The sequence below is a fragment of the Mobula birostris genome, chromosome 11, assembly GCF_030028105.1.
Source record: "Mobula birostris isolate sMobBir1 chromosome 11, sMobBir1.hap1, whole genome shotgun sequence".
Classification (NCBI taxonomy): Eukaryota; Metazoa; Chordata; class Chondrichthyes; order Myliobatiformes; family Myliobatidae; genus Mobula; species Mobula birostris.
In genome coordinates this window covers 76,866,412-76,881,842 of record NC_092380.1, presented here as the reverse complement: position 1 = coordinate 76,881,842, position 15,431 = coordinate 76,866,412, and the positions used below count along the sequence as shown (strand labels likewise).

Below are 15,431 nucleotides of genomic sequence, written 5' to 3'. Positions count from 1 at the left end.
GGCAATGAACACAGCCCAGGAATTAATTAGTAAACTTTATAGGAAGGCTGAGAGGGAGTAGGGGGAGGGAGATGGGTGTTGGAGAACTTCTCTATACTTTGCATGTTCGTTTTTACTTGGCTTATGTGGTCACCATTGGCTTTAGAAGTGATTACTTTTGTTATCTAATAGTGCTTAAAAGTTGCTTTGTATTTAACTGCACTTAAAAGTGACAAAGGAGGGTACAGATTCTAAGTTATTGTGTGTAGATGCACCATGTCTGATGTTTCCTTGTTGTACCAGACACCCTAAGGTGAATCTGAAAATTTTGTTTTCTAATCAGATTTCTTCTGTGTGCTCAATATGTTGCTGGTGACCTGCTTAAAGCAGATAGTTAATTATTGTACGAAGAATTTAATGTAAAATACCAACCTTTCCAGACAAGAATTTCTACAGAGTGTGTGGTAATCTTGGAAAATGATGAGAAATATCATGAACTTCTGATAAAGAAACTTCTCTGGGAATTCCATGATTTTATGCAAAAGTTATGGTGGTTAATGAAGCAAGCCTAATAATCATAGAATTTGGCATATTTTCATTAACTCTGTAACTCCCCCAGAATTCTGCCTCCTTCCTCGGCCCAACCAGACTTCCTTATGAAGTGTGAGATCCTTAAACTCAACAGCAATGCTGTAGAAAAGATTAGAATATTATGATTATGAGGACATGCAGTCCTCTTTTATTGTCATTTAGTAATGCATGCATTAAGAAATGATACAGTGTTTTTCCAAAATGATATCACGGAAACACATGACAAACTGACTTAAAAACTAACGAAAACCACATAATTATAACATATAGTTACAACAGTGCAAAGCAATACCGTAATTCGATAAGAACAGACCATGGCACGGTAAAAGTCTCAAAGTCTCTCGAAAGTCCCATCATCTCACACAGATGGTAAACCTCCAGTGCTGCCAACTTGCCGATGCAGCATACTGGAAGCATCCGACCACAGTCTGACTCCGAGTCCGTCCGAAAACTCCGAGCCTCCGACCAGCTCTCTGACACCGAGCACCGAGCACCATCTCTGCCGAGTGCTTCGACCCCAGCCCCGGCAACAGGCAGTAGGCAAAGCCGAGGATTTGGGGCCTTCGTCTCCGGAGATTCTCAATTGCACAGTAGCAGCGGCAGTGAAGCAGGCATCATACTGAGTTTGTGATTTCTTGTAAATTGGAGGCAGGGTGAATAATTGGTCACATTATGATGCATTGATTGCATTAATCTTTTCCCAAAAAACAAAGTCAGTTTTGTTGAAGTGATGTTACTGTCTTTTGAAGGGTTATAATTAGATTATCGCTTTACGTTACTGGACACTAATTCTTCAGTTAACCCAACAAGCCCCTGTGCAGTGTCTGCCACCATTCCTCTGCCAGCATAATGTACTGTTTTCTACCTATTCAGTTAAGCTGAATAGATTGGCAAGACCTGGTCTTGGCCAGGGTGGAAGTAAGATTGCTAAAATTAGTTGCTATGATGAGGCAAAGGAAACTTGTCTGATGTGGAATGAGTGGTGACTTGGACTAAGGGAGTATCTTTGATAGGATGAGGTGAGGATTGTTTTGGTGATGAAATGAAGATGAAGCCATTTGGTGTTAATTAAGGAAGTTAGAGAGCGGAAACAAAATAAATAAACATAACAAGCATTTAAACATAGTGGAGTGCTGGTCAAAGCCATGTGAAATGTCATGAAATGCCTAGCAGTTCAGGCTGGCTGCTTTGTGCTAATGAGGACCAAGGTTAGCTGAGACAAACATCTCATCTTCAGTCTAATGTGCTGCAGCTTCACGGACTCTATAAATTCAATGATTTCAGATACTCACTTACTGTGTATCAGAACTGTCCAGTTCCGGTGTGGGTTCACCTGTAATTCATCATTTTTTTCCCCTCTTTTCTGATCTGATGCACATCTCCTCCAGTACAGGTGTGCATTTAACAACTTTTAAATGTCCCTTTGTTTGTAATCTCCCTGTCTGAGGACTGTCATCAATATGTCAATCATATGACATCATCACATCTTATTTATTGATTGAGATACAGCGTGGAACGGGCCTTGCTGGTCCTTTGAGCCATGCTGGCCAGCAATCCTCCAATTTAGTCCCAGCCTAGTCATGGGACCATTTACAAAGACCAATTACTCTACCAGCTGGTACATCTGTGAGAGGAATCCCACGCGGTCACAGGAAGAACGTACAAACTCCTTACAGACAGCAGCAGGAATTGAACCCAGGTCGCTGATACTGTAAAGCGTTGTGCTAATCACTACGCTACCGTACCAGCCTGATCACAATTGCAATCCTGACCTCACCAATTCAGAGCGATTCTTTTATCCTCTTCACCTTACCCTGGGAAGCTGGTTTGCCTTCTCCTTTTCGCAAAGGTTTTAAAACCTGAAACATAGACTTTGTTTCTTTGTGAGAGACGCTGCCTGACCTGTATTTCTGATTGCGCTTCAGAGTTCCAGCATCTGACTTCTTGACAAATAGTGAAATCAAGTTACCTAATTTTGTGATGAATCCTATTGATACCCCCTTTATTCCCTCTGTAACTAACTTGTTTTACCTTCACAGTTAGGTCTGCTTTCAGTGTTTCCACATTGATTTTCAGAGGCAGGTTTGTGTAGTATCACTTAGTGAGGTCGCATTTGCTGGCAAGCCATACCACTCCTCCATTTTAAACTGGATGCTTGATACTCTCATTGCCTTTCCTCTCCATTGTCTCTGAATAATACAGTGGTGGATGGAGGATCCGGATTTGTGCTTTGTGTCTTACTTTATTTCAGAACTCTGAAGGAAAACTCAAATCTCAGACCTCTGCTGCCTTGTGGCGATATCCACTCTTGGGAATGGCTTCGGGAGTAATCCCTGAGGAAAGATTTGGAGCTGGAGCCCCTAAGGCCATCCTGCATTGAGTTCAACACTGACTGGCAAAGCCACAGGTGCCAAAGTGTGCCGGTCTCTGCCATCCCTTTGGATTCATCAGCTGTGCGGAGAGGGGGAGCCTTCTGCATAGGCAATAGCTTGCCCTCCGTATCGTACAGCCCTGGCTTCCGTATCAACCATGGACACAATATCCGTGGTTGACCCTGACCAATGGAGGGCTTTGTTTCAAACATTATTTCATTGGTTTTGAAGTGCTCTTGGAAACACTGAAGGTAAACTGGGTTTAAATAAATACAGGCTTTTCTTTTCTAAAGGTTTCCTCAGGCATATTATTGAATAAAATAGTCAATCATGCCTAATGTAATATTAAGACAGGTGAGATGAGCTTAAAACATTAGCCTAAAGGAAGCCCAGGGGTTTAAGGAGGGCACTCAGGTGTTTTAGATTAGATAGCAGTGATGAACTGCTAGATTAGTGAGGCTGGGATCTTGTTCAGTATATAGTGTTGCTTCCTGCATTGGGGGGCAGACCTGACTGTACCCGTTCTCTCCTGGTACTAATGGAAAGGATGTAGGCTGAGGTATGTATCAGCTCTTGCCAAAGTTACAAAGCTGTACTCTTGCCATACAATTTGTGTAATTGTGCCAATGGTACCATTTTATGGAGTGATCTATTGTGTTTCATAAGGAGGAAGCCCAGCAAATGTTGTTCTGATATTCCAGGAGATCCTGGGATTTGAGATCAGGTCATTATCAATGGTGCCGGCTGATAGGCAGAGGTACAGTCACTTTGCTACCTTCATGAATTATTCAAGCCAGAATCTGAAAGCTAGTTTCTTACCTCACTTGTAGAAATGATAAAATAGTCTGCATACCAGTTACAAAGCCAGTGCAATTATTATGTTTACCCAGGTTACAAATGAACAAACTTCTTGATAATCTGACTTTATCCATTAATTTTAAAAATTATTTTACAATCTAGGAATGCTAATGTCTCCAATTAATCATTAATAATTGGATACAGTATATATGTTCCATTAGTTCTATGAAACAGAAGAATTGTATCAGTTGTGTGTAGAATGATACAGTGTGGGTTGAACATTCCAGACGGAGAAATTGGCTTGACTGTTCTCAGGATCAGAACCCAAGGTCTATTTATAATTGATTCCATCTTCTTGAATTGTCGCCTTTTTGGGTAGAATCTGTGTTATCATTGGGTCTTGTAGTTTCTGACTCTGTGAATCTCTTCTGGGTGCCCCTTTTCCAATGGTACGCAGATTGGTTGGTTAATTGACCACTGCAAATTGCCCCTAGTATGCTGCTAAGTAGTAGAAGCTGGGGCGTTGATGGGAAAGTAGGGAAATACTTTCCCATAGCCACCTGGACTATACCTTGTCCCACCCTACCCTGCCCCTGCTACTTGTAAAAACACCATTCCCTTCCCTCAATTCCTCCGTCTTCACTGCATCTACTCTCAGGATGAGGCTTTTCACTCTGAAGGAGATGTCCTCCTTTTTCAGAGAAAGAGGCATCCCTTCCTGCACCATCAATGCTGCCCTCAACCACATCTCTTCCATTTCGTGCATGTCTGCTCTTACCCCATCTTCCCGCCACCCTACCAGGGATAGGGTTCCTCTTGTTCTCACCTACCACCCCACCACGCTCCGCGTCCAGCACATAATTCTCTGAAACATCCGCCACCTCCAACTGGATCCCACCACCAAGCACATCTTTCTCTCCCCCCCCCCACCTCACTTTCCCACTTTCTGCTTTCTGCAGGGATCGCTCCCCACGTGACTCCCTTGTCCATTTTTCCCTCCCCAAGTGCCACACCTGCTCCTACACCTCCTTCCTTGCTGCCACTCAGGGCCCCAAACAATCCTTCCAGGTAAGGCGACACTTCACCTGTGAATCTGTTTGGGTCATTTACTGTGTTCGGGGCTCCCAGTGTGGCCTCCTGAATATCGGTGAGACATGACATAGATTGGGAGACCACTTTGCTGAGCATCTATGCTCCGTCCACCAGAACAAGTGGGATCTCCCAGTGGCCACCCATTTTAATTCCACTTCCCATTCCCATTCTGATATGTCCATCCATGGTCTCCTCCATTTTTGGGATAAGGCCACACTTAGGTTGGAGGAACAACACCTTATATTCTGTTTGGGTAGCCTCCAACCTGATGGCATGAACATTGATTTCTCAAACTTCCAATAATGCCTCCCCCCTCACCATTTTCCATTCCCTTTTCCCTCTCTTGTTATCTCCTTGCCCACCCATCACCTCCCTCTGGTGCTCTTCCTCTCCCTCTTTTTTTTCTTTCATCCATGGCCTTCTGTCAACTTCCTAGCTCTTTGTTTCATCCCTCCCCCTCCAAGTTTCACTTATCGCCTGGTGTTCCTCTCTGCCCTCCCCCCAACTTTCAAATCTACTCCTGTCCTGCCGAAGGGTTTCAACCCAAAACACCAACTGTACTTTTTTCCATAGATGTTGCCTGGCCTGCTGAGTTCCTCCAGCATTTATGTGTGTTGTAGGGAAAATAAGAAATGAGGTTAATATATGATCTATACAAGTGGGTGGCTAATGTCTGGCATTGATTTGGTGGGCTGAAGGGCCTGTTTCTCTGACTCTGAGAGCTGGCATAGAATTGACAAGTTTGATTCTCCTGTGTTGGTGGTGCCTGAAAAGAGGATGCTGTCCAAGTTGCATGCCATCTTGGACAATGTCTCCCATCCACTACATAATGTACTGGTTGGGCACAGGAGTACATTCAGCCAGAGACTCATTCCACCAAGACGCAACACAGAGCGTCATACGGAGTCATTCCTGCCTGTGGCCATCAAACTTTACAACTCCTCCCTTGGAGGGTCAGACACCCTGAGCCAATAGGCATAATTTACATACTACTATTTAACTATTTATGGTTTTATTACTATTTAATTATTTATGGTGCAACTGTAATGAAAACCAATTTCCCTCAGCATCAATAAAGTATGACTATGACTATGTCATAAAGAAAATGTGAAAGTATTTAAGTTAGCTTGTGTGAGTATCCAAGGTTGAGCATTTAGCTGTCCAGGCCTATTAGCAATCAAAGAACACAAGGTCAAGTCAGAGGACTGCCTATGTGAACAATGCACAAAAAAGAAAGTTAGTATCTGCCAGCTTCTTATGCCATCACAATGTATTTGCAAAGTGGAACTATGGATAACGGGAAATGAATCTTAACTGACATTAAACCTGATATATCTAATGATAATTCCATTGTGTGAGTAGGATTTAGAGTTTTCATAAACTCATGAGTCACAAAAGTCTATCTCAGTAAGTTTCACAAAATAAGTAGCTTGACTGTTGCAGAAAAACCTTTTTCCTGTTGCAATCCACAGAACTAAACCTTTAGCTCCTTGAACTGAAATATATCGCAGCTAATCTCGGTGGGTTAACATGCACAATAACATGCATAGATCTTGACGTAACGTTCAAATTTCCCTGAAATAGGCAAATCGTATTCGGATCCAGACTGTAAGAAAATGCCCTGTGACGACAGAGCTGCGAAATAAAACTGTTGTGTTTAATGAGGAAGGAAGTGGGGGGTCTCGGCATATGAAGAGGGGGAGGATCCTTTCAAAGTCAGCTCTATCCTACAGTCACACTCTGCTTGAGTTTTAACCTGGAAAGCAGCACACGTTTTTTTGTCTTTACTTGAACAAAAATGTTAACTGTTTAGGACTTGGAGCCGAAGAAAAGAAAATGATTGAATTACTTCCATCTGGTTCATATAGTTGTATGAAGAAACTATCTGTTTAAAAGGGCAATGTAGTGAGAGTGTAAGCACATGACATAGCTGGGTAATGAGGACGGCTTTAAAAGCACCATACTCACCGGAGTACTGCAGGAATGTCTTAGGAATGCGATCACAGGACTAAACATCCAGCAACATGGTGAGTGGATAATCAGACATGTTAATAGATTCCTTGTGTGTCCCCTGTTGCAGCACAGCTTGGTATTTAAATAGGACAGATTGTAGTTTTCTTCAAAGCTCTGTTTTAACTGTCTCTAGTATCATGAATGTTTTACTTCAAATGAGTTAGATAATCTCAAAATATGTTAATACATTTGCATTAATCTGCGTTAAAAGGAATCAACCCAGAAGCATGACAACACTTGTGAATTGCCCCAGCACATTCTAAAATTGTGTTGGTCATTGACACAAATGATGTATTTCACTGTACGTTTCGATGAGACTGTGGCAAGCAAAGCTAAAGCTAATTAAAGCAAATCTTGTATTCTGATAGGAAGTCCATCACCAGCTGGGGCTGATGAATATTTGAAAGTGATGGACGTCAGGAAGGGGGAGGGAAAGTGGTAGATTTTCAACATAAATAGTCGTTTGGAACACGGAAAACAAAGCGATCATTGAGATCGGCAGTATAGATGCCTCCGAGCCATGTGCTTTCTATGATGTTAGTTCTGATGTATTTTTTAAATAGAGTTATTGGCATAATAAGCTTGATCATTCTGTGTGCTGGAGCTGGAGCACTGTCGGCAGGCAAGTTCGGATTTTTATCAGTTAGTGTCATGAGAAACTTTGCAGTTGAAAAATGTGAGATGAATGGCGCAGCTCTGAGTAGCCCTAGGATTCTCCCAGAGCTCCAGCAGTCACACAGCCTGATTAGAATCAGCTGCCTTCTTTCATTCAATGCGGTTTTGCCCGAGGAAAGTCTCTGCTCTGAACATGAACCTTTTTCTGCAAGGGGGGTCAAACAGAATTGACCCCATCAAGGTTTCACTGTTAATAAACTCGGTGGCCAAATGCTGGCCCTGTAATATCACTGCCTGTATTCTGTGAGAGGTAATTGTGCCTGAACACAGTGGGAACTGAAAAAGGCTGGTTCGACTCCTGCTTGTCATCGTGGCTCAGGTCACCAGAGAGCTTGATCAGAAAGCATATAATCTCCATTTGACTATTTAATTACCAACTCGCAGTATTTATTTTCGCAGGGTAATAGTGGTGAAACTGTGCCATGGTGCACTTGAACGCTCTAACGTTACATAAAGTTCACTCATCATGTACTGCTGTTCAAAGGCTAACTTATTCCATACAGTTGCATCAGACAATTGCTGGGCTGTTCGAAGTAATGTGGGAACACCTTAAAACAGTGAGCAGTATCTAGACTTCTATTTCAACAGCTGAAATGCTATAATGTAATCATACATTCAGCAAAACTAACATTTTCTGTAATTTTAAGGACTTTGTCTTAAAGCACTTAATTGTGGGTTGACAGATAGGGTTAGCAGTAGTGTTGCAGATTAATACTTCTCAATATCATGAATGTTTCAAATGAAATGCAAAGAGTTCTCAATGGGAGGGCTGCCAAAATCAGAATGCCTTGTGGTATCTGCAGCTTCTGTATTCATTTGACAGAATGACATATAATTTACTTGGACCCTGCCAGTCTGCACTGTACCACTTTTGCTAGCTTGGCATCTACTCTGGACATCTATAACAAAGATGTGGAACATCAATGTTTATGGAAAAACTCCAAGGAAATTTCCAGTACATGTTTTTCCAATTATCTTGATGCTTAACACTTGTGCTGAGAAAGGAAGATTTTGCTTTATAGATGCATCTCTTGGCACTACTCTGTAGTGTTCATTACTGCACTCCCTGTCCTCCAATCCGAATCTTGCATTTTCATACACCCTGTACTTTTTTTTTCCCCAAAAAAGAGGCACCTACTTGGGCTGATTGCTGCTGTGCCAGGAACCTGATGTGAATCCCTGCAGTACTCAAAGTTGATACGTTGTCCCACAGGTCAGCGTGAGAGTTGATATTGAATGTGTCAGAGGAATGGTGTGGCCACTCGGTACTGAAGTACAGGGTTCCACCCTGGTAGGCTCAGTGAGTCTGCTCCCTCACTAGGGACTGGCAGCATCCGCTCCACAGGTCAGGGTTCCACGCTGGTAGGCTCAGTCAGTCTGCTCCCTCACTAGGGACCGGCAGCGTCTGCTCCACAGGTCAGGGTTCCACCCTGGTAGGCTCAGTGAGTCTGCTCCCTCACTAGGGACTGGCAGCATCCGCTCCACAGGTCAGGATTCCACCCTGGTAGGCTCAGTGAGTCTGCTCCCTCACTAGGGACTGGCAGCGTCCACTCCACAGGTCAGGGTTCCACCCTGGTAGGCTCAGTGAGTCTGCTCCCTCACTAGGGACTGGTAGCGTCTGCTCCACAGGTTGCTGGACTGTACCAATTTCTCATCTTCTTGCTTTGAATGTCGCCCCCTCTCTGTTTCGCTACACATCTCTCTCTAGCCCAGAGATATCCCTAGGATAACAAGCTCAACTGGCAGAGGGGAGCAGTGGCTTTCATACTTTATTGTCGCCAAACAATTGATACTAGAACGTACAATCATCACAGCGATATTTGATTCTGTGCTTCCCGCTCCCTGGATTACAAGTCGATAGTAAATATTAAAAATTTAAATTATAAATCATAAATAGAAAAATGGCAAGTAAGGTACTGCAAAAATACCGAGATGCAGGTCCGGATATTTGGAGGGAACGGCCCAGATCCGGGTCAGGATCTATTCAGCAGTCTTAACACAGTTGGAAAGAAGCTGTTCCTCAATCTGGCCGTACGAGTCTTCAAGCTCCTGAGCCTTCTCCCGGAGGGAGGAGGGACGAAAAGTGTGTTGGCTGGGTGGATCGTGTCCTTGATTATCCTGGCAGCACTGCTCCGAAGTGTGTGGTGTAAAGTGAGTCCAAGGATGGAAGATTGGTTTGTGTGATGTGCTGCGCCGTGTTCACGATCTTCTGCAGCTCCTTTCGGTCTTGGACAGGACAACTTCCATACCAGGTTGTGATGCACCCTAGAAGAATGCTTTCTACGGTGCATCTATAAAAATTAGTGAGGGTTTTAGGGGACAGGCCAAATTTCTTTAGTTTTCTCAGGAAGTAAAGGCACTGGTGGGCCTTCTTGGCAGTGGACTCTGCTTGGTTGGACCAAGTCAAGTCACTTGTGATATTGACCCTGTGACAACAGACCAAGTTATCAGAAGATTGATGCTGATAAAAGAGATAAGAGCGAGACAAATGGGGGAAACATTCAGAATGCTAATAAGAGAGAGACGAGAGAGATTAACGAAAAGAGACACAGTTCCGAGTATTGTCAGATCAGTTGCTTTGAACCTGAACTGTTTGAAGTTTGATGGACAGGTGATACCCCAGCAGGGGGATAAAAGGAACAGGTTCGCTAAGGCAAGCGACACACCACGACACCATGAGATAACAAGACCCTGGAAGTGCGTTGTGCCCCCTCACAAGTTGGTGGGAGTTTTTGGAGGTCTGGTCGTGGGACCGACCATAGACGCACCGGGTGAAAAGGTATGATCGGCAGGAACCTGGTGTGTGTGTCCGCCCTTGCCTGGGTGCCGGGTTCACCGCAGAAGAATGATCATATCCGGAACGGAGGGGTCACAGTCGGTGACCTCAGAAGACATTACAAAGGGCTCGCCTGAAAGCTAACTGCGAGGAATATCAAAGGTCTGTTTGAATCCAATTTGAATATCATCATTCGCTCTCTCTCTTTCTCTCTCTTTCCCCCCCCCCCAACGGCACAACAGCGATTACTGCAAACTGAGCTAAACTGAACTGAACTCTGCGTCACCTGAGACTGATCATTTTACCCCTAGACTGCGATAGAGCTTGATTGATCCTATTATCCTAGTTCTGTGTACGTGTGTTTTATCATTGCTAACCTGTTGCATTTATATCCTTATGTTGGAGTACTGTGTTACTTATTTCTTTAATAAAACTTTCTTAGTTCCAGTAATCCAGACTCCAACTAAGTGGTCCATTTCTGCTGGTTTGGCAACCCAGTTACGGGGTACGTAACATAAGTGGGGTTCTCGTCCGGGATTTTGAATGCTAAATTTGGGACGGGGTAAATTGATTGGGTTAAAATTCCTGAAAGAAAGAAAAGGCAAACAGCAGAAATGGAGATTGAGAAATTTCTAAAGGCGCTGACCTTGGAGGCATTAGGGGATGCCAGGAAAGTGGAATTGGCAGCTGTGGCCAAACGGTTGAGTCTTGTTAAGGGGAAGTCAACAATGAGGAGAGAGGAGATGCACAGAGCTATCATAGAGCATTATGTGTCTAAAGGTATGTTTTCCCCAAGGGGAGCTGGGGGTGGTGTCTATTGAAAAACCTGGTGGAGATGCAGTACAGGTGCAGATTGAAAATTTGAGACTCGAGCACGAGTTCCGGGTAAGGCAGCTAGAACACAAAGAGAAACAGAACGGCAAGAGAGAGAGAAGCAGTTAGAATGGCAGGAGAGAGAGAGAGAGAGAGGCAGTTGGAGCAAGAAGAGAGGCAGTTGGAGAAACAGAGGGAAAGGGAATTTGAGCTGGAGAAGTTAAAGATAATGGCAGCGCAGGGGCCCATGCCAAACCAAGGTGGAGGGTTCAGGGCGACCCAGGAGGTTAGGCTGGTTCCCCCATTTGATGAGACCGATGTTGATCGGTACTTTCTCCATTTTGAAAAAGTTGCTGCAAGTCAGGACTGGCCGAGGGATAAGTGGGCTCTTTTGCTTCAGAGTATACTTAAAGGAAAAGCCCAACAAGCTTACTCGGCTTTGTCCGCAGAAGATGCCCAGAGGTATGCGGTGGTGAAAGAGGCCATACTCAGGATTTATGAGTTGGTCCCGGAGGCATACCAGCAGAGGTTCTGGAATGCGAGGAAGCAGTGGGGCCGCACGTATTTAGAGTTTGTCCGTGAGCTGCAGACATTTTGTAGCGTTGATGCGCCTCGAAAGGGGTCAGTGGGGATTATGACAGACTGCTACAGCTGATCCTGATTGAGCAGTTTAAAGGTTGTGTCCCTGAGGGTATGAGACCCTACCTAGATGAGAAAGAGGCAGACACTTTAGCTGCAACTGCTAAGTTAGCAGATGCATACGCGTTGACACATAAAACAAAGTTTACCCTGAGTAAAGGCTACCAGAAGGGTAGTCAGGACGGCGGGGAGAGTCCGCCAAAAAAGTCAGAAAGTAAGCCGGGGACTAGTGAGAAGGATAAGGTAGACTGGGAGCAGTTTGGTAGGAAGTCTCCTGGGGTCGTCTGTTATAATTGTGGGAAAGTCGGACACTTTGCGTCCAGGTGCTTTGCCCCAAAGAAGGAGACAGGGAAAGGAAAAATGGCGGTTCCGACTGGCTGTATTGATCTGGTAAACAAACCGCTGGGGGAGAGGAGGTCTGATAAAGTTCAGGAAGGGCGCGAGAGGTTTATCTCGGCCGGATCGGTGTCGGTGAAGGAGGGGTTAAACCCAGTTCCAGTACGGATCTGGAGAGACACTGGAACTTGTCAGTCATTGATATTAAAGAGTGTGTTAGACTTTAGTTCAGAGACCCAGACTGGGGAGGTCAGGGTCATAAAAGGCATTGGAAAAGGGACTGAAGCAGTACCTTTGCACCAGATACACCTAAAAAGCGACTTGGTCTCTGGACCGGTCACGATCGGGGTGAGGCCCGAACTACTGATGAAAGACATGGAGGTCTTACTCGGTAATGACCTTGCCGGCGGAGAGGTGTACCCAGCAGTAAGATTGACAAGCCAGCCTGCCAGCATTGAGGCCCCGCCCACGGACTCACAGGTTTATCCCGCTTGCGCAGTGACTCGGCGTGTGTCCAGAAAGGCTGCCGAAGAAAATATAGATTTGGCTGAGACATTTTTACCAGCCTTGTATCAGAAGGGGTTAGAAAGTGAGGAGCAGCATATTGAAACGGAAATTGAGGTAAATTTATCATTAGCAAGGAAGGAATTTGTACAGGCACAGGAGCATGACGAGGAGCTGCGGGTTTCGGCGGAGACAGCTCTCTCTGAAGCAGAATTAAAAAGGGAGCCAGTGGGCTATTGTGTGGAGGAGGGAGTACTAAGGAAGAAATGGAGACCAAGTACTGTGCCCACAGATGAGGAATGGGGAGTGGTGCCAAAAATTTATGGGGATGAGATTCTTAACCTGGCCCACAAGATACCCCTCGGTGGACATTTTGGGGGGAGGAAAACAGTCAGTAGAATCATGAAAGAGTTTTACTGGCCACATAGGAGGAAGGATGTTATTGACTATTGTAGACGTGAGTTAACATAGTTAGAGGCTTTTGATATGCTAACAGCTTGCCACGATAGGCGAACAAACCTAGTTGGTGTTATCGCGAAAATTAATGAGGCTAGCGTGCCACCTGATAAGGGGAGGACCCATTTTGAAAAAATAAGTATGGTGCTGACCAGATGGGAGAACTCTATTGTGTTGACCAACTTTGCTGATGAGTTCTCTCACTTAACCCCCGAACAAAGCCAGCTGCAGTCAAAGCTAATTAAACGGCACGCACATGTATGTCCGAATGTCCCGAGGCGATGCAAAGAGCCGGGACATGGTGTTGTTGTCACATCAGGTCAGCCTAGTGAGCAACACCCCATAGGATGATTAATTCAGTGACAAAAGGGCTAAAGAACGCAGAAGCGTATATTGGTGATTTAGTGGTCTGGAGTGACACGTGGGAGGAGCACAGTGTGGCACTGGTTAAACGGCTGTTTGAAGCCAGCCTGACAGTGAACCTCGCAAAAAGTGAATTCGGCCATGGAAAAATCACTTATCTGGGATTTGTGGTAAGACGGGCAGCTGGCTCCGATGCAAGCTAAGGTACGAGCTATCTCTGAAGTCCCCACCCCGACAGACAAGAGCCCTGAGAAGGTTCTTGGAGATGGTGGGGTACTATCGGAAGTTTGACAAAAAAAAACTTTGCGGATATTACCCTCCCTCTTACAAAGCTCTTGCAACAGAATACGAGTGTGGGACGACCCTTGTTATCTGTGTCCGGGACGAAAACCACTGAGAAGTTACACTGATCACAACTCATTAGTGTTTTTGGCCACTATGAAGTTTGCTAAGTTGGAGCCTGATCTTAGAGGATTATTAAAATAACACATATGAAAAGAACGGAAAATGTGATTGCTGACTGTCTGTCAAGGTGTTGACAACTTAAAAGTCTCTGTATTAGCCAAATAGCTGATGAACATGTATATTTGTGTGTATCTAATAATGTATTCATGCCTATAATTTTTACCCTGGTAAAAATCCTTTGAAGGGTAGGGGTGTGACGACAGACCAAGTTATCAGAAGATTGATGCCGATAAGAGAGAGACAAATGGGGGAAACATTCAAAATGCTAATAAGAGAGAGACGAGAGGGATTAACGAAAAGAGATACAGTTCCAAGTATTGTCAGACCAGTTGCTTTGAACCTGAACTGTTTGAAGTTTGATGGACAGACGATACCCCAGCAGGGGGATAAAAAGAACAGGTTCGCTAAGGCAAGCGACACTCCACGACACCATGAGATAACGAGACCCTGGAAGTGCGTTGTGCCCCCTCACAAGTTGGTGGGAGTTTTTGGGGGTCTGATCGTGGGACCGACTATAGACGCACAGGGTGAAAAGGTACGATCGGCAGGAACCTGGTGTGTGTGTCCGCCCTTGCCTGGGTGCCGGGTTCACCGCAGAAGAATGATCGTATCCGGAACGGAGGGGTCACAGTCGGTGACCTCAGAAGACATTACAAAGGGCTCGCCTGAAAGCTAACTGCGAGGAATATCAAAGGTCTGTTTGAATCCGATTTGAATATCATCATTCGCTCTCTCTCTCTCTCCCCCCCCCCCAAACGGCACAACAGCGATTACTGTGAACTGATCTGAACTCTGCGTCACTTGAGACTGATCATTTTACCCCTAGACTGCGATAGAGCTTGATTGATTCCTATTATCCTTGTTCTGTGTACATGTGTGTTTTATCATTGCTAACCTGTTGCATTTATATCCTTATGTTAGAGTACTGTGTTACTTATTTCTTTAATAAAACTTTCTTAGTTCCAGTAATCCAGACTCCAACTAAGTGGTCCATTTCTGCTGGTATGGCAACCCAGTTACGGGGTACGTAACACCCTGAGGAATTTAAAGCTTTTGACCTGTTCCACTTGCGCACCACCGATGTAAATTAGGTCGTGCGGTCCGCTACTCCTTCTAAAGTCAACAACCAATTCCTTTGTCTTGCTGACGTTGAGGGATAGGTTATTATCTTCGCACCATGCCACCAGGTTCTTAATTTCCTCCCTGTACTCAAACTCATCATTACCCGAGATACAGCCTACAATTGTTGTGTCATCAGCAAACTTATATATGGAGTTTGATGGAATCTTGGCTACGGAATCATGGGTGTACACTGAGTACAGCAGGGGGCTGAGTACACAGCCTTGTGGGGCACTGGTGCTCAGACTGTTTGTAGAGGAGAGCTTGTCCCCTATTTTTACAGCCTGGGTCCTGTCTGTGAGGAAGTTGAAGGTCCAGCTGCAGATCTGAGTGCTAAGGCCCAGGTTCTGGAGCTTAGGAATCAGTTTATTTGGAATGATGGTATTAAAGGCAGAGCTGTAGTCAATAAAAAGGGCAGCAGGTGGTGATGAGAGAGACCA

The 15,431-nt window shown here is 44.7% G+C and overlaps 1 protein-coding gene across 6 annotated transcripts in view; it reads left to right on the top strand.

The window, feature by feature from the left end:
* dennd2b (DENN domain containing 2B) overlaps window positions 1-15,431 on the top strand; it is a 527,103-nt gene that overhangs the window by 149,350 nt on the left and 362,322 nt on the right. Inside the window, exon 1 of one of the 6 annotated variants that reach the window (XM_072272569.1) lies at window positions 6,555-6,859. The exons of the other annotated variants lie outside the window; for them this stretch is intronic. The gene's annotated coding sequence lies outside the window, so the exon portion shown is untranslated. Of the gene's footprint in view, window positions 1-6,554; window positions 6,860-15,431 lie in introns of those variants that run through there. 6 annotated transcript variants of the gene reach the window in all.